This window comes from Macrobrachium nipponense, chromosome 19 (assembly GCF_015104395.2).
Source record: "Macrobrachium nipponense isolate FS-2020 chromosome 19, ASM1510439v2, whole genome shotgun sequence".
NCBI classification, from domain to species: Eukaryota; Metazoa; Arthropoda; class Malacostraca; order Decapoda; family Palaemonidae; genus Macrobrachium; species Macrobrachium nipponense.
In genome coordinates this window covers 31808201-31828263 of record NC_061088.1, presented here as the reverse complement: position 1 = coordinate 31828263, position 20063 = coordinate 31808201, and the positions used below count along the sequence as shown (strand labels likewise).

General features: G+C 37.5%; 1 protein-coding gene across 1 annotated transcript in view; it reads right to left on the bottom strand.

Moving 5' to 3' along the window:
• Positions 1–2758, bottom strand: part of LOC135215652 (annexin A4-like) — a 250951-nt gene extending 248193 nt beyond the window's left edge. The window contains exon 1 of the mRNA XM_064250626.1: positions 2602–2758. The gene's annotated coding sequence lies outside the window, so the exon portion shown is untranslated. The remainder of the gene's footprint in view (positions 1–2601) is intronic.
• Between the last annotated feature and the right edge of the window lie 17305 nt (positions 2759–20063).

Genomic DNA, 20063 nt, shown 5'->3' with positions numbered 1-20063 from the left:
TTTTTTTACCCTAAACTTTCTTAACATGCTTAATGAAAATAAATAAATAAATAAAAAATACAAAAAGTTATGCAAAAATTTACCGTTACTGGAATTTATTCTGCCACTCTAGACTTTTTTTTTAAGTTCTTGTTGAAGTTGTTGTGGGTAAACATGGATTTTTATCAGGAACAGTTTACCACTGAAACTCAGGTTCATGACAAGAGCTGAAATGTGATTGGTTGTTTTGTTGTAAATTGGAAATTAAGTTCAAATTTTAGAATCATGCATTTCTTAAGAACTCTACCTTCAGTTTGAAGTCATGGTGCCTTTGGTTCAGCTGTGTACTTCTTGCTCCCTTTTCCCTTCAGCAACAATATTTTACCTAATGTTTTGCAGTGTCCAAAATAAAATTTTACCCACCTGCCTCCAACATCTTAGAATGAAACAGACTCTGGCCAATCTGAGGACATCAGTACTATTTTCAGTTCAAAACTAACTGTTAATTTTCAGTGCCCTCAGTTCGGTTAGAATGGGGTGGGGGGCAGGGGTATGACGACCCCAAGCTAAGTCTAGGGAAGGATCTAGTGATTTAGTTTCGGTTAGATGGGAGTCTTGAGGGGTTAAAGACCTTATGCAAAGTCTAAGTTAGGAACCAACATCCTATGTTAGGTTAGGTAGGAGTCCAAGGGGTTAAAACCCTCTCCCTGGTGGGCCTAGAATAGGGACCTAGTGTCTTATGCTGAGTTAGGTGAGGGTTTGGAGGGACTATTAGGTAAGGATGTGGCCATCTAGGTTAAGTTAGGTCAATTCCTACATTTTACTCTTGTATTTTCTCCTACACAACAGGTCTAACCCTGCTTACCCAGTGGCTCCTCAACTTCTAGAATACAGTCTAAAGGTGGGGTCCACTACTTTTCAAACTACTTGGCTATTTGCTAACCAAAAAAATATCAGAAGTGTTCAAAGAACATTAAAACATACAAAAATTGTATGATGAAATAGTTTGATGAAATTTTACTGTACAAATTTTCTACTCCAAAATTATATTATGGTTTTAAAGTAAAAATTTACCTGGTGGCCTAATTGTCAGGGAGCTAGCCACAAGATACTGTTCATTTCTAACAATTTACAGGCTAAACAATTTAAAAAATGGTGTAATATAGTGCAGCAGAAGTGAGGGGCTGGTGCTAAACACAGCATCCCACGGGGTTTCCATCATAATCAGTTGTACCAGTCCCTCAGAGATGAACATAAAACATAAAAGGGACCAATTAAAAACGGAAAATTTCATCTCTGTAAAAATCTCAAATCATCTCCCACTTTTCTAAATTGCTTAGCCTAGAAATTATATTCATGAACAATATCTTTGTGTGGTGGTCTCCTTGACATTTAGGCTACCCTACCTATCTCAATTTAGTGTGCCCTATGTTAGATTAGGTGAGGGGGCAAAATAGTTAGATTCAGTGGGAGGGGTCGCTGGGGGGTTTTGGGGGGATTGAAGACCGACGCCAGGTACGGCCCTGGCACCCAAAGGCAAGTTAGAACACACCCCTGTAATATTAAATCATTTTTTTGTTCATTTAGGTATGCAACCCCAAAAGCCTCGATCTCCCATAATTATATACAGTCTATAGCTAAGGTAAAATACCGAATGGCCGACCACTACCATAGGGCGACCACCTTAACCAAAATTGGACATTTTGCCCTTAATTTGCAACTTGGGAAGGGGGAAAAAAAAAAAAAAACTGGTATTTCTACAGAAGCTGTCCGCACGGACTGCAAGGAACGTAACCGCGGATATGACATTCACTAGGGATTGTGGGCTGTCCAATGTATTTCGCCGTGTTTAGTACTGGCCCCTGGGGGGTTAATTACAGTCGTCCAAATAAATATTACTTAAAATTCTCGTTCAGTAGGCAAAACTGCATAGAAAAACAACAACTGCCATAGTCTAGGCTGCCGCGGTTAAGTACCCTAGATCTACCAAAAAACTTACTTCGAGAGGAAAGTACAGGTCTCGAGGTGTTGCTTTGACGGACGCTGGCTCTTGACTAATGTCTACCCTGGGTTACAGGACGTGTTAAAGTACTTTTTCGGGAAGGTGGTCACACTACGGTAGAGGCCGGCCATTCGGTATTTTACTCAATACCTAGTACTAGGTATACCTACGGAGGTCAAGTAACCTGAAACCTACTAGGCTAGGCTAATTTGCTATTGAAATTTGCCAGAAAAATATCTCCAACTCCAGAATAAGATTATGGTTTAAAGTAAATATAATTTACGATAGCCTAAACAGTATAGCCTAGCTACTACCTGCATTTTAAAACTTGCCAACCATATACTAGCCTAGGTACTTCGCTTTGTTCCATTTGAATGGTGTTTGGTTACAGTCAATTTTGATTCCCTAACTTGTCTTCCAGTGATACACAAGGCCTTCCAAAATATTAAGTCTGACGTATTTGGTTCCACATCATATCCCCGTCCACATTTACCTGAAACTTAAAAGATTTAATTCGGTTTTTCCAGGCTAGGCCATCTGAGGGTATCCACAATGGCTTGCCTATCGGTGGCAACGGCATAACCTTTAGGTAGCCCTGCCTGGAAAGAATCCTTGCTTACCTTTTGAGTTAAGCAGCTAATGGTGGTAGAGACCAAATGAAAGTGATGAAACCCTTGAGAAAGTTATTTCCTCGAGTAAAATAACGTAACCGCCGTCTTCGCGCAAATTATTGCAACCACAACGACACTGCAATGACCGAGTGGCGACTATACACTACACTTTCATGGCGACACGACCATTTGACGGTAATGACGTTACAGAGAGCGTGAAATGCCGTGAATAACGTTCGACAGCGCCAGGGAAAATCAGGGAAATGTTTTAATTGATAAAATCTTGTCCCTAAGTGACCAATGAACTCATATTATAGTTTCTTGTCTGAAATAACCAGCCAGTGCTTTCACTAGCTGAAATGAAAATTCCTTTAGGGGCTGCCAAAATTCTTTGATTTTCCTCGACAGCCATTTCATTTTCATCGATTTCTTCCTTGACTAATTTTAGACATTCACATACAGAAAAAAATAATAATAGAATACACTAACTAATTTCAAGCATTACAGAAAATTTCATAGAACAATTGGGGATAAATAAATAATATATATATATATACATATATATATATAATATATATATATATATATTATATATATATAAATCTCATTACGTTTACTCTCAGAAATAAAATATATGGGTATCGTTTAAATTCAGAAAACATGAAAAAGCAAAAAAATCATACAGCTGCCATTTCTCTCACATATAACTAATTGTAATATATATATAATTTTTTTTTGGGGGTGGGTGGGGTGGCTGGTGTTGGCAATATGAAACCTATAAAGATTTCTATCACTTACACTCAGGAATATAACTGAAATTACTCAAAATATTTGTAAATAAGAAAATAATATATGTTAGGAAAATACTTTAGATTAAGGAATGACATATTTAAAGTGAACCTTCCTGATTCATGATGCAAACATAATAGACTCTTGAATAGTGTACTACAGAATATTTTTCAGATTTTAGCAGTTTAATCATACTAATTACTGGTAAACTGACGATCTGATTGGGGGAGGGGGAGGAGGAGAGGATAGCAAAAGATAATCACCAGATTCTTGATTTAGCAAACCGTTACTGTTATAAGGGCTTCAAGAAACTGATTTCGTAGTTGTTGAGTTTCTTCATCATCTGCATTGCCTATACTCTGTTTTTTTCCATCTGTCCATCCGCCTGTGGTGTTTACGTATGGCAACACTGCGTCCCGGGCTTTAGATAGTTATGCTGCGTAAGTTTTAGGTAAATAAAAGGTTATCTGAGTGTACATCAGACATCGTCAAGGAGCTACTAAAGTACAATTGGAGAGGAAGGCCTCAGGTACAAACAAGATCAGGAATACCAGATGGTTAATTATCAAAAGGGTAAAAATTAAAAGGGATAATCCAGGCTCGACAAGAAAACTGAAGATACAGTTTTCATTAGCTTTCGTTCATCGAATTTCCCATTTGTTTTTACTGAAGAGACATAATATCGCTAAATTTAATCTAGAATATGAAAATACACTGCAAATTATATCATATTAGTTAAAACTGCAAAACAAAACCGTTCAGATACTTAAAAACACGATATATGTCCGAAGTAATTGGAATTTCTCAGATGGATTCGTTCATAGAGATCTGTTAGATAGAATGTGAATTTCTGATTTTAGTACTATGTATCACGACGACAATATATACTCGTTTTCCTTCATGAACGGGGATATTATTGTATCATTGTAAATGGTGAATGCAATTATTTTCAGCTTCTTCAAACTCATGTTTGTATTCCAAAGCGTTTAATGTTAGCTGACGTCAATGGCAACCAATGTTGCTAAGCTTAAGGTAGGTTGAGCAAATCTAGTTGCATCCGCAAGAGCGTTTTCTATGATGTGAAGGAGCCCTAGAACTTCGAGCGGGAAAGCGCAAGTCCTTGATACTGGCTTACGTAACGGATTTCACACTGATTACTTTGACGTTGACATTTCCTGCTAGGCTGAAAGATCTCCCAACACATCAGCATTATTTGCACGATATAAAATTTTAATTGCCTGTGCAATACATATTGAGTTATTTGTGGTAATAACTACTTTTACTTAACACAGCTTTTTTCGTGAATGATTTGTGGATGAAACCCGATTTTCAAAAGTACAGATTATATCAAGAGAGCAAGAATGACCGCACCTGTGTCTAAAATTTTCCACGTCTTTTTACAATCTTTGAATGTTATGGCAACTGTCGAATGAAATCAAGATTAGGGTATGAATTTCTGAGAGAATTGACTTGAATATTCTGATCCTTCAAATTTAAATTTTATCTAACATAGTGCAGCACGGTCTTGGCAGTCATATCACCCCGTTTCCCAGGTATCTGTGCACCGACTCACCGCTCTTTCTTCTGCCTTTCCCGGTCCCAAGTCCGTCACCAATACTATAATTTCTCTCTCTCTCTCTCTCTCTCTCTCTCTCTCTCTCTCTCTCTCTCTCTCTCTCTCTCTCTCTCCACTTCTAAAACATACTTTAAAAATATATATTACCACTCAATAATGAAATTAAGTAGTTATAAATAGGCCAAAGCTTTCACGTAAGCAGATTTTGTTCTCTCTCTCTCTCTCTCTCTTTTAAAACACATTTGAAAAAATATTATCACTCAATCTTTCAAAGTAAATATAATGAATTAAGTATCTCTACAGATAGGCCTATGCTTGTGCTCTCTCTCTCTCTCTCTCTCCTCTCTCTCTCTCTCTCTCTCTTCTTCACTTCCAAGTTTCTCTCTCTCCCCACTTTTGAAACATTTGAAAAAAATATTGTCAATCTCTAAAAGTAAATATAATGAATTAAGTATCTCTATCGATAGGCGTATGCTTGTGCGCTCTCTCTCTATCGTCATAATATTTCATTCTTTACTGTATTGTTCCTCACGATTTCCACAAGTACTGACCAAATTTTAAAACACTTTCTCTCATTGTTTAAGATCCGTCTTCAATTATGCATGAATGTTACGTCAGTTTAGTGTCAATCATTACTTATAAAAAAGGTTTCACAGTAGGTTTTAAACAAGGATGATCGATATTCTACCCTAAACTGACGTTACCAAACCAACACTAACGAATAATATAGAGCCTGTTTCTACATTCAAGTATAAATTATTAAAGGACCTCTACAGAATCTTTATAATGTAAAGTTAATGGAAATCTAGAAAGCAAAAAACGCTACGATTTTGAAGCTCCGCCCCCTTTCTAGAGTTGCCAGGTGTGGCATTATTAAACACTATATGTCCGAAGTTTTAAAAAAACTGTATCTTAACATTTCTTGCCGAGTGTACATTTGCTACTGAAAAGTGTTTTAATAATTTACTGTATACGAATTACACCGTTAATATTCGAAATAGGATATTATTATTATTGTTGTTGAGTGTAGGCTGAATGTAACTATCTAAAGCCCGGGACGCAGTGTTACCATACGCAAACACCACAGGCGAGTTGACAAGATGGAAAAGTCTTCATTTTCTGGTGCAGGCTGAATGGCTTTTGGAGGGTCATAGCTTCCTGTACGAATTTTTTCCTTGGTCTGCATAGGTAGTTTTGAGTAAGAAGTCCTATCGGACTTTGTTGCTTGAGAGCTGATCGGTGGCCATCTTTTATTAGTTGTAAATGGCTAAACACATCCTCAACCGATGCATTAGAATACGGAAGCGACAAAGAATGCCAATGAACTCTCTTAACTCTGGGTATGTATGAGATGCTGTCACAATTTTTCATAAAATATGACATGCCAGTAATCCATGAAGCTTATCATATTGGCACTAAATTTAGGATTCATGGGACAAGTATCATTCAGGCAATATTGATTTGATGCCAAGCTGTTTGAAAAAGAGAGAGCATATAACGTTCTCCGATGATAATGTAATTTAGCTAATATAGGCTATACTTGTTAAGAATGCATTATCTATATTTCAATTTAATAATATGAGGTTTTTAACATAATCTTCATGAACATTTCTGAAAATTAAAAAATTTCCTTTGCAAATCCTGGAAAAAACATTAAAATTCCTTGAATCAAGGAAAATTCCTTGAAAGTGAAGGCTGGTCCAGCCTTCACTACCGATAGGGTCGGGGTCGGGGGGTGGGCAAAATTTCTGGAAGTCTATATTTTCTGTGAATATCCTTTTCATTGAACTGCGCTTACAAAGTAATTAATAAAAACCTTTTGGTTTGTTGGTAAGTCTTTATCCTCTCTCTCTCTCTCTATCTCTCTCTCTCTCTCTCTCTCTTCTTCTCTCTCTCTATCTTCTTATAATATATATATATATATATTATTATATATTATATTATATAATTATATATTAATATATATTATTAAACAGTAACTGCATTCTTTAGTAGTAGGAAGAGTTATAATAGGAATATGATATAGGCCACCATATTTGTAAGTGATTTTAAGTACTTTGAATATCAGCTAATCGAGTAGAAGGGCATAGACCGCATTCCCAATATTTCTTCTTAATATAACTAATATAAAATTTTCAAGTATTTCATCTTGTATATACCTATATATGCAATGACATTCTGGGAAAAACAGAACCCTACTCCGATCCCCCACCAACGAAAAACTCTGGGTACTGGCTTGTCACTACGAGACTAGATTCAAATGTGGGAAAAGCGCTTACATTCTATAATTTGCTCTATATGATTTCAAGTTGCATGTTTGGATATAGACAAAAATACTCAATGGGAAATAAACTTTAACTACTGATTTAGTATCTGTATGACAAGGTTATGGATAACTGAAATGTGTCACCAGATCAGTTATACCCTATTGACTCCTCCATGGCGATTTAGGGGTTGTCCCCTACGTTGCCAAATGTACTTCTCTCGAGTTTCTAAAGGTCTACCCATACCATTTACCCTTTTTAATCCGTGCGTCTGTCAAGGAGGTTTAACCTCCTTGGTGTTTGTTAAGGTCTCCTGGGAGCAGTATACTTCTGGGTGTTCCCTGTTGCCTCGACACTCTTTCGAAAATATTTCCATTCTTCCAGGTCTAAGTTTTTCATATAGGCCTAATTAAATCTCATGTTGGACCTTTCTTGTGATTATCACAAGGTACTGGACTTTTAATTTACTGGTATATGTATATATATATATATATAGATATATATATATATATATATATATATATATATATATATAGAGAGAGAGAGAGAGGAGAGAGAGAGAGAGAGAGAGAGAGAGAGAGAGAGAGAGAGAGAGAGAGAGAGAGAGAGAGCTGTTGACGTTTGAAAAGGATTGAGTATGTAGACAGATAAGAGAGCCCAGCATAAAATTAAATGTACGTAGGTTACATAAATAAGATTATCGGCAGCAATTTAATTTACTATCTATTCATACTATGGTCCTCAGTTTCTTTCCAGTAAGAGTATTCATAACATTTTTCTATTTTTATATCTTTTCTTTACAAACTTAGTTCCAGCTTTGCCATTTACTCAGAATTTTTCATTGTTTTTGTACCAGTTTTTATTGTTACTAGAAGATACCTTTGCTGAATGCCATACCAGATGGAAAATATCTATTTGTTTTATAGTTTTCACAAGGGTTTGTCAAAACAAATATATGATTATTTGGGTCATTAATGTCATATTGATAATAATACACAAGAATGCCAGGACTATAAATAGATTTATTACTGCTCATTTATCTATATAAAACTCTGACATAACAATTCATTTATATAAGTACATTAATTTGGGAATTAAATAAGTATTTACAATTAGAATGAATGAAAAGAATTATTGCATATTTACATTACGCATGAAAAAGAATTGAAGATTTCATTGAAATCCTGCTGATTGTTCTCTCTGGTATCATTGTTGCTTATGAGGCGCGTTGCAGTGTTTTTCTGACATCCACCATGGGTCCATGGTTTGCCTTTTCATTAGAAAAGTACTTAACGACCTTATGAATGATTTCTCGAGCCTGTGGAGAACGAGGGCTTTCTTCCATGTTGTTTGTAAGGCGACAGACTCCTTAATGAGTCAGTGAGTGTTTTGACTGAGCTTGCCTTGTGGAGGCACGGGCTGTTTGACATCTGGCAGCGCCAGAATTTTTTTTGTTTTTTTTTGGTCACATTTAAGAATAAATTTTTGTTTTATTTTTGTTAAATGCTAGAAAATTACGAGAGCTTTTAATTATTGGCAAAAATTGATCAGCAACCAATTGTATTTGTGTTGTATAACTTATGTTGCCTTTATATACCATAAAATGTTGAGTTGGAATATTTGATGGGGCAGCGACGGCAACGTAGGGGACAACGCCTAAATTGCCATGAAGGAGCCGATAGGGTATAGCAAGCCTTCTTTGAACCTTTCTTTTAGGCTATAAGCAGTAAGCATAGGACTAAAGAAAAGAAAAAATTGCCACACATATGGTTTACACGAAAGAATTTCAATTGGTATCTCAATGCAGTAACTGAAACATGATGTGAATCCAGTAGTACTTATTTATTGCTCTAAGTTATTTTTCTTCCTCTCCTGCACATTGATAATTAACCACTGGATTCACTATGATTACACATTTAATTTTGTAACCATGGGCGGGTGCGTGTTACTACGCTACAGTATAATTTCAAAATATCCATATTCATTACACAACATGAGCACTCTCTCCTTTACCATAATGCCTTTCTGTTGGTTTTATACAAATTGGATATAACTGCTTCGTAGAATTAGCTTTCAAAATTTAATTTTGGATTATTTTCACTTTATCCCTAACCATTGATTTGATTTCACATTTGCTTTCTTTCTTCACATAGAGCAGGGTTTCTTAAAGTGTGGTCCGCAGGATAATTTGGCCGTCGGTATCAGATAAATTTTAGGCCAAAACATGGCTCAAAAACATTTGTGGCCAAACCGTCCTAAATTCCTATTTTTGTACCACCAAATCCTCTTGGCTTCTGACAGTAGTGCTCGTCAGATTAGGGTGGGTGCAATTTAACAACTTTGTAGAAGGCAGTGGTATTTATGATCAAGCAACAATGTACTGACTGATGCCCTTCACCTTTTCATCTAGACAATACCTATTTATTTTATATACGATGACCTTTTCTTGGCTCTGAAGTTGATGTTTATCCATGGCTGTGAGATGACCAGGAATGACTTGTAAGTCGGTGTCAGAGTCACTCTACACTTCAGTCAGGCCAAAACTTTGTGCCATATCATATTCAAGCAGTATTCAGTCAGTTTCCTATCTTATCACAGAGAGAGAGAGAGAGAGAGAGAGATCTCACTCGTCAAACTTACTCTGTTGTGCTTTATTTCATATTTCCTTGCTCACCAATTATTCTATACCTGCAATATTAAGGAATCAAGATATTTGTAGAAAGGAAAAATGCCTCAAGACATACCGTGACCACTGAAAGTCCCCCTTGGAGAGAATCTAAGCGGCTTCTCCGTGGATTTAAACGCACCTAGAACTGTTTGAAATATTGGCACATCACCAAAATGAGATGCCATGTTGATAGAAAATCTGATTCAGTTTCTTGTTATTGCATAAAAATACTTTATCAATCGTGAACCTATGTTATTAATTTACAATTCTGCAGAATGGAAAATAAGGTATTTGATATCTGTAATGGGAGAAATGGTTTTATCTCTGTTGTTATAAATTTGGCAGATATGCGGAGATAAACACACGTGGGAGGACCCAAACAGCCCACCAGAGAGGTCTGATCATTTTGGAAATACTATCGTCTCTAGGTCCACCTCTTAGCAGCCAGAACTTCGAGTTGATGGTTGACTGAGGGTAATCATGGCCACCAAAAATAGTCATATCTTTCGGTGGTCTTGGTATGATACTGTATGAGACCTGGCTCATGAAACTTTAATAACGGGCAGATGGTGGCCTGCCCTACATCGTTGCCAGATGCACAAGTATAACTAATTTTAACTTTGAGTGAAATGAAAACTACTGAAGCTAGAAGGCTGCAATCTGGTATGTTTTGATGATGGGAGTGTGGTGGAATCAAAGCTAAGCAACAAAAGCAAGCACACTCCCCACAGTTACTTTTATCGTACTGGCTGACAAATTTTCCCACAGCCACACTTTCCCTTTACATTACTTTTTTACACGCAGGATAATTGGTTCAACGAAAACTACAGACAACTTCACACTCCTGTACTAACCATCAATGACTGACTTCAGATCTATACACTATGCTATCCGCTGGATATAGGCAAGGCTACACAACCACTGCCGAGAATCACAACACAAAACAACCAACCGAGAACTACAATCATACAGCAACTTAACATGACCAACTACTGCGCAGACGAACACCAACAGCTCGAATCTAACTGTACTCTTTTCAGACTTCTTGACTCTCCTACTCTCGTAGCATACGCTCGCCACTGATATTCTCAGTGATCGCCACAACTCACACACTCTTATGCCCGCCATCAAACCACTCCCATTCATCCCTCCACCAATTTTGCTCTCTCTCTCTCAATTTCATGCAACCCTCGAAGACATTGTCAAATTTTAACCACCATTACCACTCCTCCATAATGGAAGATGTTGCTTAAAAATGTGAGCTCCATTTCTTTCAACTAAACTCTGTCTGTGGTCTTGTCATGGTTCGAGAAGTCAAGCAGCGAGAATGTTGATTCTTCCTAGTGACTCAAGTGTATACTGAAATCTGTTGTCATGTGAACTGAGAATTTTAGTGAAAAGATGAAAATATCCAAAATTTTAGAATCCTTCAATTACAAAAAAAAAAAAAAAAAAAAAAAAAAAAAAAAAAAAACCAATGTGAGGTTTCTTCCAGGACAGGGGCGGTTGATCATCCTTCCCTTCTGGAGCTTCATAGAGGTAGGATCAACTTTTGGTTACCGAATCCACACCCAGATACGCAGTTGGGGCCATATATTCACGTTACACCTTTGGCTTCATTGATCTGTGTTGATACAACTTGCATAATTTCACAATCGGTGCTTTATAGGTGTGGGAATCTCATTCCGTGACTCATGTTCATACTTTTGATTTTCATATATTTGTGTAATGCTTCGATAGAGTTTGCCGCGTGCTCTTAAAAACCATGTGGCACCTTTCATGTGTGATTTACCAATCGTAATGAGTGTGCTTATTCTTGGGATCATGTAAATAACAGGATATTTCTAAATTTTGGTAGCCGTGAGTTCGATTCCCCACTCTGCCGACATGGAATCAGAGGAATTTATTTCTGGCAATTAGAAATTCATTTCTCCATATAATCTGGTTCGGATCCCACAATAAGCTGCAGGTCCCGTTGCTAGGAAACCAATGGTTCCTAGCCACAAAAAATATTTAACCCTTCGGGCCAGCCCTAGAAGAGCTGTTAATCAGCTCAGTGGTCTGGTTAAACTAAGATATACTTATCATAAAATTGTAACCATTTTCTCAGGGCCTTCACTCAGGGTTTGCTAGCTTCACCTATGAGTCATCTTGGAAGAACCAGAGCTTGATCACAGACTTATAAATTCGTAACAGGTGAATACCTGACCATGGATTAAACTACCCTGCCACGAAGCAAAACAGACATTCTGCGTTCAACTTTGCAACCCTGTCAACTTCATTTAAAGATGGTCTTGAACCTTTTTCCTTTGTATGGTTTGTTTTAATTGCTGAGTGCAACCAGATTCGCTGAACAGCAGCACCAATATGCAGTAAATGTGCCTCACTGTCGAACTTATCGGTTCTAGTGATCCTTTATTCATCTCACCGTTGGACTATGGAACACCATTCCTAGAGGATTTTGTACAGTTGGAACTTACGAAATTTTAGCTATTCTTGCATTGTAATATATTTTCATCTATTTATCTGTTAATTTGTTTTTAAATAAGTGGTATCTACTCTATGCATTTCCCTTTACTTCTTCCTAATGAGCACCATATTCTTTGGAAGCTTGAATTTCGAGTCAATGGCCCCTGTTGGCTTGGTCCATATGAACAGGCTTCATCTACCGACTAATAATAATAATAATGAAAAAATTACTTTATGGCGAATTATGTCCTGTGATTAGCTGGGCTTCCGCAGGAGTAACGTGCTGTTGGCTAGAAACTGCTAGTGACCTCAGTACCTGTAAAAATGACAAAAGTATGAGGACTGAAATAAGTGGTAAAGGACTATGTATTAAAGGGGATCAGGGATCAATTGTGAATGTGAAAGATCTCTTGAAATACAACTTGTGAAAAAGTGACAAACTAAGAGACCATCCGTCGATGGTCCAAGTCATAAATGCTACTATTAGGAAACAAACCTATCTCCAAAAATCACTCCATCTAAAAAGAGAAATCTTTGGCAGAAGCAGACATCCACACCAGAGAACAGTATTCCTGTACAGGAAGTACAAATGACAAGAACAATCTATTTTATCAATATTACATCTTGGAAAGGGGTCCCATAATGCTACCGAAATGTATACAAGCGCAAGACTATAATGGAGTATGATAAAGTATCTTATCTATGTTTGAGCTCTGTCTCAATGTCTTTTTTTAAGCCTGAAATGAACGCAAGATTTTAAAGACACATGGCGTCACCCTTTGGTGTGATTTAATTCTCATTCATATGTATCTGAAGCATCATTTGCAACATTATAGTTACACCTCACATTTGCAGCTACACAAAGCTGTGCATGTAAGCCCCAGCTTGTAGCATTTGCACCTGCCACGGAAACCAGACTTGCGGCGACATTTTGTAAGCTGTTCACAACTCACTGCAATTGGGGGGTTGGCTGTCCAGAAGACTTAAGTCTTCGCTAATCTTTTCCCAGCCCCATCAGCTGGACTCCTGACTGGCACATAATTGCCTGACCCCTTACATAACTTTCCTTATAAGCTGCACAGGTTGCAGGGATGGCTTCATATGGTCTGCTTTCTGGCAAACAAGCCAAATCTGGCCTCATCCACATTGTCAACAGCGCTTGACCTGACATACACAAGGACCACAACCTTCTCCAGAATCTTCAAATCACCATCTTCGATGGTTGGTAGGTTGGAAAAAACGAGTGGCTTCTGGAAAAATGTCCAATGTCTGTCCTGCTGTTTACTTTCCTTTATTTCTTAAGTCTGAGACCGCATCACAACCTTACCTTGACCAACAGGTTTCTCTTCCTGGTTTTGGCATAGATAGCCATGCCCATGAACAGTACGAAAGGAGTTTCTCTATCCTGCTCCTTTCTGTTTTGAGAGGCAAGTTGTACTACAGGAGCTGAGAAATGGCCAGGACTGACTTTGAGGAGACATGTCTGATCCATGTTCAACCATACTAGTGAACTGGAGCAGACTTTGAGTACGGCATCGTTGATGCATCCTACACCAAGGTGCAGTCAAAAATGAACTGATGATCCAGAATATGCTTCATCAGTATCTTTGCTGCTTTAGAAGTCACAAGTTATCAGAGTAGTCAGATGCCTGATGTAGGGATAAAGATCTATCTTTCTGCACGGCAAGTAGCACACTTCTTCCTTTCTTGCGTGCTTTTAATTCAGGTTTTTCTGCTAATAATATGTCCTTTAATATTGTGCTATTTACAATGATTGCGGCAATACCAAATTATTCCAGGTACGATAATATGGGGCCTCTCCCCCATTGTAAAGGCCAGCGAGACATAAAAGATGTTACCTATTTCAGCTCTTGTACAATTGCATCACCTGTATCTAGTTTTGCCAATAATTTACCATATTTACCATAATTGTGTTAATGCACTCATGTAGTCTGTTGAGAATCATGGTCATCACTTGTCAAAAATCTTATACAAGTTCTATATTTTCATCAATCATTCGACGCTGTTTTACATGCTTTTCCTGTGGTTCACTACCTTCAACTGTAGATTTTTGCTCTCTTGCACAGTCAATTTTTGCATTATTAAACATAACCCTACAGCTCTTGTGGCATTTTGCCATGTTTTGCCGCAGCGTTGCCTCTATGACATTGCCTTCATCCAGCCATGCTGGGTCAAATTAAGCAGCATTTCACCAATCTCCTGGAACAATGGGACATTGGTTGAAATCATTACGTACCCATCATGTTCAGGATTATGATGTACAGAGGCCAAGGGTCAAGTTTGACCTTAATTTTTCTTGTCTCTCAGGCAAAAATACCCCTTGCTCCGGTCGGTCTTCCTTTTGCCTGTATAATTGAATTTACACCTGCCATTATGAGCACTTGACTAAGGATGGGGCGCTCCCGCTATCCTTTTACCACCTTAATCTGATATGCACATGTACAGCCTCACTTACCACTTACCCTTGGCTCGGCTCTCCCATGCTGGCACCTGTCAATTCAGGCGCGGCTGTCGAACTAGATCTACCAACTGCATATATACCTTTACCAGCTAATTGATATGGGGCTATTAGACAGCATTTGGGGCACTAAACTTTACTAAAGCAAAGCTAGGTACAGCTTAAGTAAAGCAAGATTAGCCGACACTGAACTCCATGCCTAGTTGTAAAGTGGTGAAGTCAAGTCGCCAGTGTGCCCTGGTGGTGCACTGACATTCACTCTTAAACTAAAAATAAAACCAGCACCTACATGACATAGACTTTCAAGCTTTTATATTGAACAGGGCATTTTTCTGTGCCTACCAATTCCAGAGATTTTTGGTTGCCATATTGGATACCATCTTACTTTATACATTTAATTTTCAACAAATACATTTTACTTTTGCTTGGTGACTGACCAAAATGTGTATAACCAAAACAAATGCATAAAAGCATGATCAGAGGCACACGAGTCCAGTGTTAAAACCTTGACTAGCAGCCATATTGAAAAACAGCAGCCATTTCAGAAATTTGGGTGGACATCCAGTATTTTTCAGTGGCCTACGGAGACTACTAAATTTCATGCTTGTTCACTTACTGAAGTCCGTGATTTTTTTTTTTTTTTTTTTTTTTTTTTTTTGTATCTGCTGCACTAAAGAGGAGAATGGGTTGGGAAATCTATGAGATCTACTAATCAAGAACTGTTTTCATTTTACTGGATTTCGGTGTCGTTGTACCCCACCGACTACACCATTCCCCAATCTCGTCCTTTTTGTGATTGAGGTTGTTGAGAACTGTCACCTGTCTCTCGATCTCTCTTTCATCACAGTTAAACCAATATTTGCCGACAATTTCTTTATACTTATTAATATTTCCATGTTTTTCGCTCACTAATCAGCTTGGCAGTTAATGTGCTAATTTCATCTGAAATGAAGCTTTACTAATCATTACTTAATCATCTACTGGCTCCTCAAACCTCTTTGCTTACACTATCAAGTTTCTCAATTTTTTTTTCAGGCATCAATAGATTACCATTCTCTAGTGGTCTACCAAAAAGCTTTACAAAACATAGATGATAATGACTGTTCGGTTATCAACGAATTAGGAATGGAACTGAATAATCAATGGAATGGAATAATTTATGCCAAAGGCCAAGAGCTGGGACCTGGAGGTCAGTCAGTGCTGAAGAGGATACTGGGTTTAATAGGAAGAAAACCTTGTAGTAGTTTATGAAACAATTGTTAGGAGTGTGTGAACAGTTAAAAGGAATGAATGCAGTTGTATCTAAAGGCTTGTCCACACGATCGGGCTTGATCGGCGGACTTCCCCTCTACTAACGGGCAAACCGTCAAATTGCCAGATGGGTCTTGTAGCAAAATCACCATGGTGGTGCCCCATGGCTTGAACTTCGACCCTGGCAGACTTACGTCAACCATATACATTTCTTTTACTGAGCCATTCTTTGCACCATATTCTCTTCTTTTTCATCACACACAAAGCAATCAGCATGCTACACTATCTTCTTCTTTGCCGTAGGCACCATGTTTATCGTACCGCACTGAACACACTACTGGCATCGTCGGGTACGCCCACCTCTCCATCGCCTCACCCGTGTGGACAACATTCACGGGTAAGCCCGCCAGATTTTGCCCGTCAACCCTGGAGCACGCCGATCAGACCCGATCGTGTGGACAAGCCTTAAGAGCTGAAGGGACACTGCCAGTGTTCCCGTTCATTCCGCATGAGGCATTCTGCACGTTTTCTTAAATAGTGAAAGGGCACACTCAAGCAGTTGTTTTCTAAACAAGAGGGATAAACGAAATATTTCTTTGCTATTTTTAACACCGCTCCATTTGAAGTATCTGTGAATAGTAACCAAAAAATCCCACCAACAAAAGTTTGTTATGTATTTTCCATTACGACCTTTCTGGTGTGTTTCTTGGTTGTTATTCATGATGCCTGCACACCAGATTATTTTTTATTTATTTATGACATTTATTTAACTCCGTCATACAAATTTGTAGGAGTACAAAATATATGTATTTTAATTCGTTTATATGTAAATGTACAGAAGTAATTAAGAACTTCACATATATATATATATACATATATACATACATAAACAAACCTAAGAACTAAAGCAAACCAATTACAGGATTCTCAATTTATTTATGGCATATATATAAGTACTATTTGCACAGTAACAATACAGTATGCTATTGCACTACACAGTCATTAAACATTCGACATTACTTAGTGGCTTATTGCAATGTCAAGAAATAAAGAAGACATACACAATGCAATTACACTTCTTGGTCATCCTCATCTGGTAAATGTTGGGACCTTTGAATTGCCTTAATCATAACATGATTAGGATCAATATTTACGCATCCTCCTCCACAGCTTTTGACCTGTTCGGATACGAGCACCAACGCTGCCTGAGTGGAAGTCAGCAGCTTATTTATAGTCTTGGTTTTACTCAGGTTCACGTTAGAGAAAATTTCTGCATCAGCGTTGGAAATCGGCAGTGCCAAGATGTTGAAAACAAAATCTGGAAGAACTTTAAAAATCATCTCATCATCAGCATCTCTTAGATAAGACAAGTAACGGAAAAAACCTTGTGGATTATTTGTTTGTCTTATATCAGTGGGGAAAGAGATGTTAGGAATGTTGAGCCATTCATCATCTAACTTCTGCAGATCCCCTGAGTATTTCTGAAACTAATGTTGATAACGATGGAGTCCTCATCAAAACATCCTTACTAATGCAGTTGGATACTGACAATGCACTGCAAAGTCTAAGTAAGTGCGAGTCAAAGGGTAACCTCATTCTAATCTGGACGGCTGCTGTTATCACGAATTGTCTGCAGCGTATACGGACATCATCTATTAATTTTCTGTTGTTCCTGATGTGAGGTTTTTGTAATTCGCACGTTGCACTTGCCCAAAAGTAAACTTGATTTAATGAGACGAAATGCTCCTCATTTGATGGGTCTATTTGAGTCTGTCATGGTTGTAATAGTATCTCAAGATATCAAGTTAGAGGACTTTACATCTGTCATAGAGTAAGTGAATGGTAGGGTCCTTTTTTTGGAATGTTAGATTAAAAGTGGTTATTTTAGCAGGAAATTATTTAGAAATAAATAATATAAATGGACAGCAGAATCTTGAAGGCTGTCGGAGATCAGCTTCGATGTTGATAGCCTATCTTACAGTTGCTTTTGCCTAAAGTAAAGAGAGAGGTCATTCCACTACTCTAACACTCTAGCAACAGCTTCATGCAGCGAAAGCCACCTTGAAGCGAAACATGAAGTAATTTGTGTGGTTTCAAATTACAAAATATTTGAAATTCTTGAAACTCGTGAATCCTTTATACACAGAGAGAAATAGGTATAAATGTTTCTAATCAAGTCTTCACAAACACGAGGAAGAGTTTTTGCCGCTTGTGATGCACATAAATGAGCTGAATGACAAATACATCTTACGACAGTATACCCGGTGCAGCATTTCTAAGTCTACTTGCGATTGAATTATTTATTTTTTAAAATTATTAACCCCCCTTTATATTGCTCGCACCATCTGCTGCGCTGCAAATCCTACTAAATTTTCAAGAGGGGATTTGGTGCTCATTAAAAAATGTAACTAAAAGATTATACATATGCTGCCCCGTTGATCCCTCATCTTCACTGTTGCCTGCGTTGTATGTTTAGTAGCTCAAGTAATCGTGTCTCTATGGATCCTTTGGTGTTGTCGAAATATTGAACTATTACTGCACAAGTCTTTTCTGTGCTGATATCTGTTTTCTCATCTATCATAATAGAAAATTTATTGGACTTTAAAGCTCTTACAATCACTCCCCGTGATATCTTTCCAATTTCCTTAATAACGCGTGTGGCCTTCGATCTTTTTAAGACATTTTCTGGGCTATTGAAGTCTGGGAATATATCTTTGATTATCCCAATCAAATTATCGCAAGCATTGAAAACAATATTGTGCTCTGCTAAAAACGTAGCCAGATTGACATTTTCAACAGGCAAGCTTACAATAGTATTGTAATTTAATAATGTAAGAAATTTGTAAGTAATTTTAAGAAAATGTGAGTAATGTAAGTAATTTGGAAGTGGCGAACTTTTTTCTGCATAGACGAAGACGACGAATCTCCGTCTGCACTGAAATATGCTTAATCAAGCTCCGTAGTTTTTTTTTTTTTTATTCTGCATAAATCCCTAAAATTCTGCATTTCGGCAACCCTGACACTGACAACACTAGCTCTTTAGGGTAACCAATGAAATCAGTGCTCGGCTGAAATTAGTCGCTTTCCTTAACCGAGTACTGTACAACACTGACAGCAGGGTTGCCGCGAAGTCCGCACATCACCGAGAAACTAGCTCCGCGCCGGGAATTGTAGTGTTAATTGCCAAGCAATGTTATTTTACTACACTAACTAGACTAAATAGTCACCCTGTTTATATTATATTAACCGTATCTTTACCAGTATATAAGTTGGGTTTACTAATTAAACCTTTTTAGAGTTCGAATTTCCCCTTTCCGAAATTCAGTTGCTTCATATCTTCTGAAACATCACGTAACTTTAATGATAGTCAAATTTAGAATCCACGGTCCAAATATAGCAGGTCAGCCAGACAGCTCCCCAATTTTAAGCCTCTTCTGCGCACCTGCATCATCTGAGGGAGCGTGGTGGTGAGAACCATTAAGACCGTAGGTCTAACACACCGTCAAGAGACCTTTATTTTTTTTTATTTATTTTTTTAGAAGAGAATGTTTTTGAAAACATGACCTTTCAAGTGTCAAAATATTTGATCAAGTTACCGAAATTCAGTTGCTTCATATCTTCTGAAACATTACGTAACTTTAATGATAGTCAAATTTAGAATCGAACGAGACACGCGGATAGTGTTCAGTCTTGAAGCTGATCTATTACATTTGAGATATATATATATATATATATATATATATATATATATATATATATATATATATATATATATATATATAATGTGTGTGTATAATTACTGTTTTATAGTTCTGAATGTTATATATGATTTGATACGTAAATTAGGCCACAAAGTGAACACGGGCAAGTAAATTTATTCATAAAGTTTTCAGCTAAAAGTGGGAAGTTTAAAAAAAAACTGCACTGAAATGTATTTCTTTACTAAAAACGGTTGCTTTTCATTCATTACTTTGC